General features: G+C 34.4%; 1 protein-coding gene across 1 annotated transcript in view; it reads right to left on the bottom strand.

The window, feature by feature from the left end:
* Positions 1 to 8,036, bottom strand: part of itprid2 (ITPR interacting domain containing 2) — a 44,071-nt gene extending 36,035 nt beyond the window's left edge. The window contains exon 1 of the mRNA XM_079880747.1: positions 7,956 to 8,036. The gene's annotated coding sequence lies outside the window, so the exon portion shown is untranslated. The remainder of the gene's footprint in view (positions 1 to 7,955) is intronic.
* Between the last annotated feature and the right edge of the window lie 3,346 nt (positions 8,037 to 11,382).

Below are 11,382 nucleotides of genomic sequence, written 5' to 3' on the forward strand. Positions count from 1 at the left end.
TAAAAGTAATCCATACGGCTCCAAGGCCTTCTGAAGCGAAGCGATGCGTTTTTGTAAGAAAAATATCCATATTTATAACTTTATAAAATAGAATCACTGGCTTCAATACGCAAGTTGAGTTCCGGCGGAAGAGAATCCTCTGACACGACGCATGACGTATTGGCGAACGTAGAAGCGCAGAGGATAGAGCAAAGCAAAACAAAACACCGGTCACGAATTAAAGTCTAAAACGAGAATTTTTAAACAGAAATGTTATATGAAGTTGGATATTTTTCTTAAAAACGTATCACTTCGCTTCAGAAGACCTTTATTAACCCCCTGGAGCAGTATGGATCACTATTATGATGAATGGACATGCTTTTTTAGGCTTCAAAATCTAAGTTACTATTCACTCCCATTATAAAGCTTGGAAAAGTCAGGATATTTTTTTAGATAACTTTGTTTGACTGAAAGAAGAAAGTCATATACACCTAGGATGGCTTGAGGGTGAGTAAATTATGGGATACTTTTTGGGTGAACTAACCCTTTAAATTATTTTGAGCAATTTATTTTTCTTTGCTCTTCACCTTTATTAATGCCCACACACTTTCATCACAGTTCTCTTACAGTGCTAGTGGACAAGAGCAAAATCATATCATGCAGTCCAGTTATCACATGTGTTATTATAGCAATCCTCAAATGTTTTTGCTTCATGATCCATTTTACTTTCAACATCAAGTGGCGACCCAACAAATTACCGTAACTGTTTGTGATACTCAGGTAAACAAAATGAAGTTTATAAATATTTATATATTTATTTATTTATTATATATTAAACATTTATTTTACCTTGCACAGTTTTGTACATTTTCTTGGACAAGGTCAGGCACCTATCTAATATGTCTAGTTTCTAACAAGCAACATATGAATTAGCACCAAAAGTTTGATGTCGAAATCAAAAGACCACTTTTTAAAGCTGATTGTTATCATAACTATTCCCCATAAATCAGTGCAGAAAATACAAGTACACTGATTCCACCTGGACCTGCTCATTTTCCCTGTTAGTTTAATGAAAAATGTTTGTAATAGCAAGAGGCAGATAAAAACCCTTTCTTTCTACACACACAGATTTATGTTTTTTTAATCCAAGTGTCTGCTCTATGGCACACTTTGTATTCTAGACACTGGGTTTCATGAAGCTTGCAAGAGAGCAAGGGTAAAATGAGAGAGGACAGGGTGCCAGGGTAACGCACAAGGTCAAACAAACCATTTGATGGATCTTGATACTTTATAAGTGGTGAAAGCAACAGGACATCCTGTCACAGCTACTCTACCACCCAAGAAGTGAGATGGGGATGTGTGGTGGGACGTGATTAGCGTTTAGAGGGCTGATTATGTAACCTAATTACAGAATCAACACACTGCATCTATAATGCAGTGAAGTTGGTTAGATTTTCTTAGACCTAAACAACATACCTCAAAGTGTGTGTGAACCACTGTCGACACACCATTTATGGCAAAAATGTAGCAAAACAACATTGTTTCTTAATAGTTATACCTAGCACCTTAATGACTAGTTAAGTACTTAAACAATTGGTTCAAACTACACTACCATTAAAATGTTTGGGGTCAGTAAGATTTCTTTTTATTCTAAAGAAATGAATTATTTTATTAGGAAGTATGCATTAAATTGATTAAAAGTTACAGTAAAGACATGTTACAAAAGATATCTATTTCAAATAAATGTTATTTTAAACTTTATATTCATCAAAGAATCATGAAAAAACATGGTCTCCACAAAAATATGAAACAGCACAACTGTTTTCAACACTGAAATTGTTTTTTTGAGCAGCAAATCAGCATATTTGAATGATTTCTGAAGAATCATGTGACACTGAAGACTGGAGTAATGATGCTGAAAATTAATCAATTTTACTATTTCACAATATTACTGTTACTGTTTTTATCAAGTAAATGCAGCCTTAATTGGTAAGCATGAGAGACTTCTTTCACTGTTTTCATCTGATGACCCCAAACTTTTGAAAGGTAGTGTATATACCTAACAAATATTCTAAACAATGCTATTTTCTGGTACGCTTAAATGAACAAGTCAGTAACTAAACTGATTTAAGTGTCACATAATATAATAGTTTTTGCATAATTTTGGGTCGGACATGATGCAAGTAATGACTTGGACCTCAAGACAAGTCAAAAGTGATACAAACCAGTAACAGTTGTCTTTGAGTGATTCATTAAATAGAATTAGCTCATAAGAGTTCATGAGACAGACTTCATACAATGAGGAGATCCTGATAGAAAGACGAGGAAAACTCACAACTCAAAATAGTGGTCCAGGAAACAGTCATGAAATGACATTGTTCTGGAATTTTCTAAACCTAATCGTTTCCTTATTTAAGAGTTGCATCAGATCTGAAACACTACAATCGTCCAAAATAAAGACGACTAGAGGCAGAATAGAACAGCAACATACAAAAAACTGATTATACAAGACAGGCTCCTCATCGGCTGCCTGTTTGTTAAAGATCCAGACACAGAGACACACCATGTACCAGCATTATGATAAAACCGTTTAATCATTAGCCTGAACAAGGTCAGCGGTTCCCAGGGTTTCAATTTGCCCAGTGTGAAACAAACATATGGAGCGCCCAGGGTGTTACCATGAGCATGGTAGTTTACCAGACACTGGGATTCAGTTTGGAACAGGTGAGGCTCCGATTTCATACCTGGTGGAAATATCTAACTCTCATCAGCAACATTTAAAGCTTAAGTGAATAATAATAATAATAATCTGTTTTATTTTTTTCATACCATTACAAATGCACGCACACACACTCTTTGTGATGAATAGCACTGACATTGGACCCAGAGGAGGGCTGGCTGGAATCCCAGGAACTAGGCCTCAGCTAAGGATCTGATTATGGAAGAAATATGGAAAGCAATAGGAAGGAGTTGATGAGAAAAACCAATGCAAGATCCATTAGACCGGCACGCTTCTGCAGAACAGCACTGTAAACATCTCAGCACAGGGTCCTGATGGATTATGAGTGCACTGCTTTTCATTCCAACTACTCTTAGACACCCTACTTAATTCAGAACGCAGAATTGCCTACAGCATTGCCAGAAGTACAAGTAGTGAATATTTAATGACAGCACTTTCACATGAATTTCAAGGGGGGATACAAATGTCAAATAGCTTAAAATGTCATTATAAAAATCTAAATTAGGATTAGATGAGTCATTTTTAAAGTCAGTGGAAAACATAGATAAACTCACACTTGTGAACACTGTTCTTTATTAACATTCAAAGCCGGTAAAAGGTCTACAGTCAGGTTAATAAACTATATTACATGGCATTTTCTTATGATTAATAAACATTTAACATTGGTGTTTCTTTATCACATTAATGGGAAAGTTTACCCAAAAGAAAATTCTGTCATCATTTCTGTCCAAACACCTTATTGGCTTTCATTGTATGGACAAAAAACACACACAAAAAAGATACTTTTGTGTTCGACAGAAGAAGGAAAGTCAAGCCATACAGGTTTTGAACAACATGAGGTGAGTAAATTATGACAGAATTTTCATTTTTGGGTGTACTATCCCTTTAATGTAATCACGTTTTAAAGTAATAAGCCAGTTAACGCTGTGCATTATACTCTGATTTTCCCACAGTAAAGGGGAAATAAGATTCACTGTTTTTGCTTTAGCAAGCACTAGCCTTAGGGCTAAAAGCTTTTGAGACCAGGTAAACTAGTTCTTATTTTTCAAAAATGTCTCATATGTCAGGCTTTGAGGTCACATGGTAAAACTAAAAGTTGACAACATTAACATTTGGCAGATACACTACAGTTTTTTTAATGTTTTCTGTTGAACACTCAATGTAGTCTTTTATACTCACCAAAGCTAAATATTGTGAAATATTATAACAATTTAAAATGACTCTTTTCTATGTGAATATATTGTAAAATGTAATTTATTCCTGTGATGCAAAGCTGAATTTTCAGCATCATTACTCCAGTCTTCAGTGTCACATGATCCTTCAGAACTCATTCTAATATGCTGATTTGGTGCACAAGAAACTAAATTTCTAATTATTATCAATGTTGAAAACAGTTGTGCTGCTTACTATTTTTGTGGAAACCGTGCTACATTTTTTGTTCATGATTCTTTGATGAATAGAAAGTTCAAAAGAACAGAATACTTTGTAACATTATAAAAGTCACTTTTGACCAAATTAGTCCAAATAATTTCAGCTCTCTAGAATAAGAATATCTCTCCCTCTGCATCTGACTAGCTATAGCAAGTAGTAAATCATAGTTCACAACCTATTTGGCCATTTAAAAAAAATAAAAATCATTTTGTGGGGTTAATAAAGTATTTACTAAACCCTTATCTTACAATTATTGTGAGAGTAATGTATACTGTACAACACAACATTGTCATTTCCCTCAAGTCTCTTTGAAGCATTTCTCTTGAGATTTCAATAAGCCGTGTCTGTTTCAGGCCCCTAGCTGAATTCATTTCCTCTGGACAAAGCCTCCGATAGCATTCACATTAACCACACAGGACCTTCACTTGTTTTTCTGCCCCGTGCATAAAAACAAACAACCAATTTAGGACAACTTTCTCCTGAATCAAGCCGTTTATAAGATGCTTAAGCATGAGGCAGATGACTGCTAAAATGCATCAGAAAACGTCCTAACCTGCTTCAGGAATAATGAACAGATAATGAAAGATTTATAATGAAATATTTGAAAGATTTAAGAAAATAATAATGAAAGATTTCTTATTATCCATTACAGTAACAGTGCACAAAAACAATCGTTACAAAATGGCACCAGCTGTGTTTGTATGAAACAAAACAGCAAGTCCGCGATGACATAATTAAATTAACTGTGCACAAAATATTGATTTGAGTTTTAATATTTTATTAGCACACCAAACGCAAAACTTCCATGAAGAAAAAACATTCCTAGCAAGCATATAGTGCTGACTTCAGTTACCCAGATGAGCCTGTTATCAGTTTTTACCAGTTGTTTTCAGAGAACAACATACCGCTGGATGGCACGATTGATAGTATTCCACAGAGCCGTGTAATAAGTAACTATAACACAGCATCAGCAGCAGTCGGCATGTAGCAACTGTTTTGCAAGTCTAATATGGGAATATTGTATAGCTGATGGCTTGTAAAATTGTACTTTGGATGTGAAACAGCAGGCATTAAGCCAAACTAATCAGGATGGCATTTAGACCAGGGAAGGAAACGTAATACGCTGTTGCAGTGACTTTCAGTGGCATCAATAGAAATGGTTCTCTTTAATATAATCTAACTTCCTATTGTAAATAACAGTACTTTGCTAAGGAAACAGAGCCACACCTTTTGTTTAGTTAGCGTGACACATCTTCCACGAAAAGCAACTCGAGACTTGTTAACAAAAAAACTTGGCTTACTCTCAACCACTACTGCAGATTTCTCTTGTTAAAGAGATAGCTCACCTAAATGGAAATTCTACAGATTGCAATGCAGCAAGTTTGAATATCACAACCGCAAATGGGATTTAAGAGCTCTTACAGTCAATAACAGCTTAAATTTCAGTTTATTCCTACCACTAAGCCATCTACAAGGGTGAATAACTGATTTTTTTCAATTTTGGGAGAACTTTTCCTTAAAGAACATGTTTACATGGTCTCTATCTGTGGCAGGAATGCGGTAAATCATGCGACAACACACGGATTCACCCGTGTTATCTCTGCAAATACACACCAGTGCTCTCATTTGATCAAACACACTCTTTCACGCACACATATGTCAGCTGTGTTTACACCCGACCAATGTTATCTGAAGACACCCAGAAGACAGTCCACAGCCCTGACTTTTATGTTTGCATAGAACACAGCTGCCCTACTTGCAATAAAACTGTGGAAAAGTCACGAACATGAGAGAGTGGAATGAACTTTTAAGGAGACTTGAGAGCCACTAAACTAAGAACACTGACGATGGTTAAGAGTACTAAAACTTCAGATCAGTCTAAACCGGTTGTTCTCAAACTGCTGTCAGTGAAGCACTAGTGGTCCTTGAAAGATCCCAAGTGGTCTGCGAGATGATGGCCAGTTAAAAATAATAATAAATATAATAATAAAGCACAGCAACTGCTCAAAAGTTTAGGGTTAGCAGGGTTTTTTCATGTTTTTCAAAGAAATACCTTATGCTCACAATGGCTGAATTTATTTGATCAAAAAGATGTGAAACATTATTAGAATAAAAAAAACTGCTTTCTACTTTAATATATTTGAAAATAAAATGTAATCTGTTCCTGTGATGACAAAGCTGAATTTGAATCATCCTTCAGAAATAATTCTAATAGTCTGATTTGGTGATCAAGAAGCATTTCTTATTATTATCAATGATGAAAACTGTTTTGCTGCTCAAAATTTTGTGAAAACCATGATGCATTTAAAGGGATAGATCACCCAAAAATGATAATTCAGTCATCAAACCTGTATGAATTTCTTTCTTCTGCTGAACACAAAAGAAGATTTTTTGAAGAATGTTGGTAACCAAAAAGTTTCTTGTCCCCATTGACTTCCATATGGGGGAAAAAAAATACCATGGAAGTCAATGTTCGGTCAATAGTTTGGTTACCAACATTCTTCAAAATATCTTCTTTTGTGTTCAGCAGAAGAAAGAAATTCATACAGGTTTGGAACAACTTGAGGGTAAATAATGACAGAATTTTCATTTTTTGGGGTGAACTATCCCTTTAAATAAGGATTATTTGATGAATAGAAAGTTCAAAAGAACAGTATTTACAACATATACATGTCTCTACTGTCACTTTTGATTAATTTTAGTATCCTTGCTGAATAAAAGTATAGACCCTAAATGTTTAAATGGTAGTGTATATAAATAAAACAATGAATAATAACTGATAAGACCCACCAACACTTAATTAATAAAGTGATTAACTTAATAGTAAATAACTGATCCACAATAATTTGCTTCAATTGTCTCACTTCAAATGCATAACTGACAGTTTTTATGTCAGTGTGCGAAAATGTTGGAACCAATTTTCGGCAAGATTATGGTAAAAGTAAGGCTATTTAAAGATGTATTATATGAACTTTTGTTAACTGTTTTGAAGTAGTTTCCCACAGAGTTAAGGTGTTCAATGGTCCACATGTTTTGTTTCTTTGTTCAGGTGGTCCACAATCAAACACATTTTCCAGACAAACTTTTGATGATTCTGTCATTTGGGATGATCAACATACCATACACATAGGCCTAAATACAGCTGCCACTTTAGGTGAGCTTTGGGTGGCCCCAATGACTTATATACACTTTCTTCTAGTCATATGGCTTTATTAGCAATGCATCAAAAATGCAATGAAGTAAATACTATCAGCTATGAAGCGCATGTCATTATCATTCCAATAAACAACACAAATGTTCTAGCAAATCAAGAGTAGGCAACTATCTAATGAGGCTGTAAACTTGTTGGTCGGTTTCAACTTTCCATACACAAACAGAAGGGTGTAGCAGGTGACATGAACATGACCCATTATCATAACCATGATCATCAGTGTCAACTAAAAGAGGAATTCACGAAAAAGATAATAATGTCAATGTCATCCGATCAGTCGCGAAACTGTTGTCCCGAATCTAAATGCATATTCATCACAGTGCAAAAGTTCCCTTTACTTTACTTTTCTAAAATATGGACACTATTATACTGTTTCAATCACACGCGCATACAAAACAACTCTACTAAACTAGAAATAAGCGCGCGCGTGCTTACACGCCATAACACGCATTAAACTAGCACGAGCGCTTAAATGTCTGTATTTCAGTGTGCATCTACGCATAAAACAACCTCAAGCCAATATGAGAGCACGCAAGATTAAAGTAAACATTAAAGAGAGCAATAGCACTTAAAAAGCAGAAAAACGCATCTTACCATCTCTCAACAGGACGTGATGATGATTGCGCGCTGATAGTTAGAAAGTATCTGCACTGAATCATCTGCCAAAACTATTCCAAAACTTCAAGTGCAATGCTTCCGCTTCCGGAAAAAAAAAGAGTGAAAAGTAACAACATGGGCGAGACAAAGCCCAAAAATACGCCTGGCCTGAAACCTGCTGGAAGAAGATATGCAGTGCACCATCCATACCTGATCCAACACTTATTCACCAATAACAGTTACACTTGACATATGTGAAGTCTAGTAGATATATATTTTAAAAAGTAGTGTAAAAAAGCTATTTTTAATAACAGTTCTGTTGGATGGATGGATGGATGGATGGATGGAAGATAGATAGATAGATAGATAGATAGATAGATAGATAGATAGATAGATAGATAGATAGATAGATAGATAGATAGATAGATAGATAGATAGATGGATAGATGGATAGATGGATAGATGGATAGATAGATAGATAGATAGATAGATAGATAGATAGATAGATAGATAGATTATTTTTGACGCTCCTTGTAACAACATCCTTGAATACCAAATTCTTGATGCTTTGAAATTACGATTGTGGATACAAAATACACTTTTTGTTTCCGATTATTTTTTAAAGTCTCCTTTGTTTGGTTATTGATCAACTCAAGATGCCTGTAAGGCTTAACAAAGTAAAGCTCTCTTTATGAGCATGTAAAGTAAACCTTTAATGCCCTACACTTATCAACAGATGTCTACTGAGTAGACAGAAAGGAAGTTACAGTACATCACTGAGCAAGGAAGTGGTTAACCAATCCATCTGAGATGAAGCACCTAAGATAGACATCTAACCACCGTGTGCCCCTGCATGATGGTCAGTGTCTGAAATCTACTGCTGATTTACAACAGCCCTTGAGCTGTTGGCAAGAGATATATTTATATCAGAATAACACCCCACTCTGTTTCTTTAAACAGACATATATTAAAACATCTGTAATGTAATTATTTCAGTCAGTTCACAAAGAATGATTAATATAAAATAGGATTGCTGAAATGTGCTTTTGTGATGCCTGACTGTTGCAGCGAAATTGAAGTAATTGCTAATCAAATTCAATTGTATTGCCAACATTTCTCAGTGGAATCTTAATTACTGTTCTTTTGCCATAAAACAGATGGGAAGAGGTATTGTGTTCATGTTATTACCCAGTGGATGGTTACAACTTGATTTATGGACCACTGTCAGTATTTCTGAAGCAATATATCTCAGATGAGCGTAACAATTGTTATCCCTTTGATATTATGAATCCTAAATGTTTCCAAAAAATATGATATATGAGTAGAGCATATTATCTGCCCCTTAAAAAAACATAATATACCGTCATTAGCCTATTTGATAAGCTGAATTTCCAGTGCTGTTTAGCAGGATAGGTTTCATCATAATTGCAAGAATAAAAAAAGCAACATATGCTATAAAACTGCAGAATTGCATGAGTTCACTAGAGAATTTTTGGATTGCCCAAATAATGCTGATGACCTTTACATTTTTTTGCTTGTGAAGTAAAAAAAAACTTTAGTACATTTAACAGTAAAACTGATGTTAAAGATTATTGAGGTAGGGGAGGCCGGGGCTAGTTGTCACATGGGGAAATTTTGCGGATGCTTGTTTGCTCTAGCAGTGGTTTCATGTTGGTGTCAAACACCTTCAACCCCTCTTAAATTACAATAATTTTGTTTATTTTCCCTTCAAACAGAAATTACGATATTAGCATATTTTTTGTAACAGCTGTATGGTGAATAAGTGAACGCAATAAAATAAAAACTGAAGGTATATTGTAATATAATATAATATCTCAGGACAAATGTATTTCATAAATATAAATAATTAGGAAATAAAATATAATGTAATATAATATAATATAATATAATATAATATAATATAATATAATATAATATAATATATAATCAGTAGCTATATATTTCATGAACTGTTAGGGTTAGGGTTAAGAATTCTAATAGTATTTTATTCTATTCTATAATATAATATAATATAATATAATATAATATAATATAATATAATCAGTAGCTATATATTTCATGAACTGTTAGGGTTAGGGTTAGGAATTCTATTCTATTCTATTCTATTCTATTCTATTCTATTCTATTCTATTCTATTCTATTCTATTCTATTCTATTCTAAGGTGTCTGGGAAAGCTGTAGGCATTGTGAAAAAGAACGTATAGTTTCTCCATTTAATCAGAAGAGGGCGCTCGTGACCATGATTAGACTCGACAGATTATTGTAGACCGAAGCTTCTGATCTCACACACAGGGTTCCAGAGAATTGAGGATTTAAGTGAATACCAGCATATTAAACGTAAAATGAATAAATAATATAATATAGTTGCAATACATTTAAATATAGGCTAATAAAGTCAAAGCCAAGGGTTTATTGTTTATTTATTTTGATAGCCTAGTTTAATGCATCAGAAATTAAACATTACACATAGGCCTAAATGCTTCCTAAAAATACACTTTACCAAAATAATTTCTAATTCGATATATATATTATTTAAAAAGTGCTTGTGTAGGCCTATTATATAGCTAATACACAAGCATTTTATTAAATACAATTTATAACAATTTATTTCATTACATTTACAGATCGTTAGTTTAAACTATAATGTTTATATATAAGCCTATATATATGCTATTAAAGGCCTACATGATCTGTTGTATTTTATTATTCTATATAATTTTATCGACTTGGTAATGGAAATGATTTAGCCTACTCTTGTTACCCGTTTATTTTATTGTTAAATAAGACTGAATTAAAAGAGTCATCCGTTGGAAGTGATGTTGACGGGCTCTCGAGGCTGGCCCCGTCATGCAGCAGGTGGCCTTACCTGCAACCCAAACCAGCCCTTGAACTAGAGAAACCCCGCATCCACAGAGCTGCACAGATGGGTCACCAGCCAAAATGAGTGCCTCTGCATGATTTATTGCGCCAAAATACCACGGAACTAATCAGCGGACAAACTAATTAATACAAATCTGCATTTTTGCATAAGTAATTAGAGCAACGAAACTCGCAGTGAAATAGGAGATAGGGATTTATTCAGTCGGGAGACCCGTTCAAGCAGAGAGAGATTAGTTTGGATTCACTGTTTCTTTCCGTCAGAGAAAGGTCTGTTGGTTCAGGCAGAGGGTGTTAAAGGTCAAATTATTAAGAAATATCATTGGTATGACCTCATATTGTGTTGTGTTGGGAGGAAGAGGAACATCTTAATGTTAAAGAAATCTTGCAGGATGCGACCTACTTCTGTTCTTTTGGTATCGGTAAAAGTATGATTTTTTTATTTGATTGTATTTATATAGCAGAAGTATCGTATGTTTTTCAATAGGCTATATACAGGGTTTCAATTTAGGCATCTTGTATAACT

The sequence above is a fragment of the Squalius cephalus genome (genome assembly GCF_949319135.1).
Source record: "Squalius cephalus genome assembly, chromosome: 9".
NCBI lineage: Eukaryota > Metazoa > Chordata > Actinopteri > Cypriniformes > Leuciscidae > Squalius > Squalius cephalus.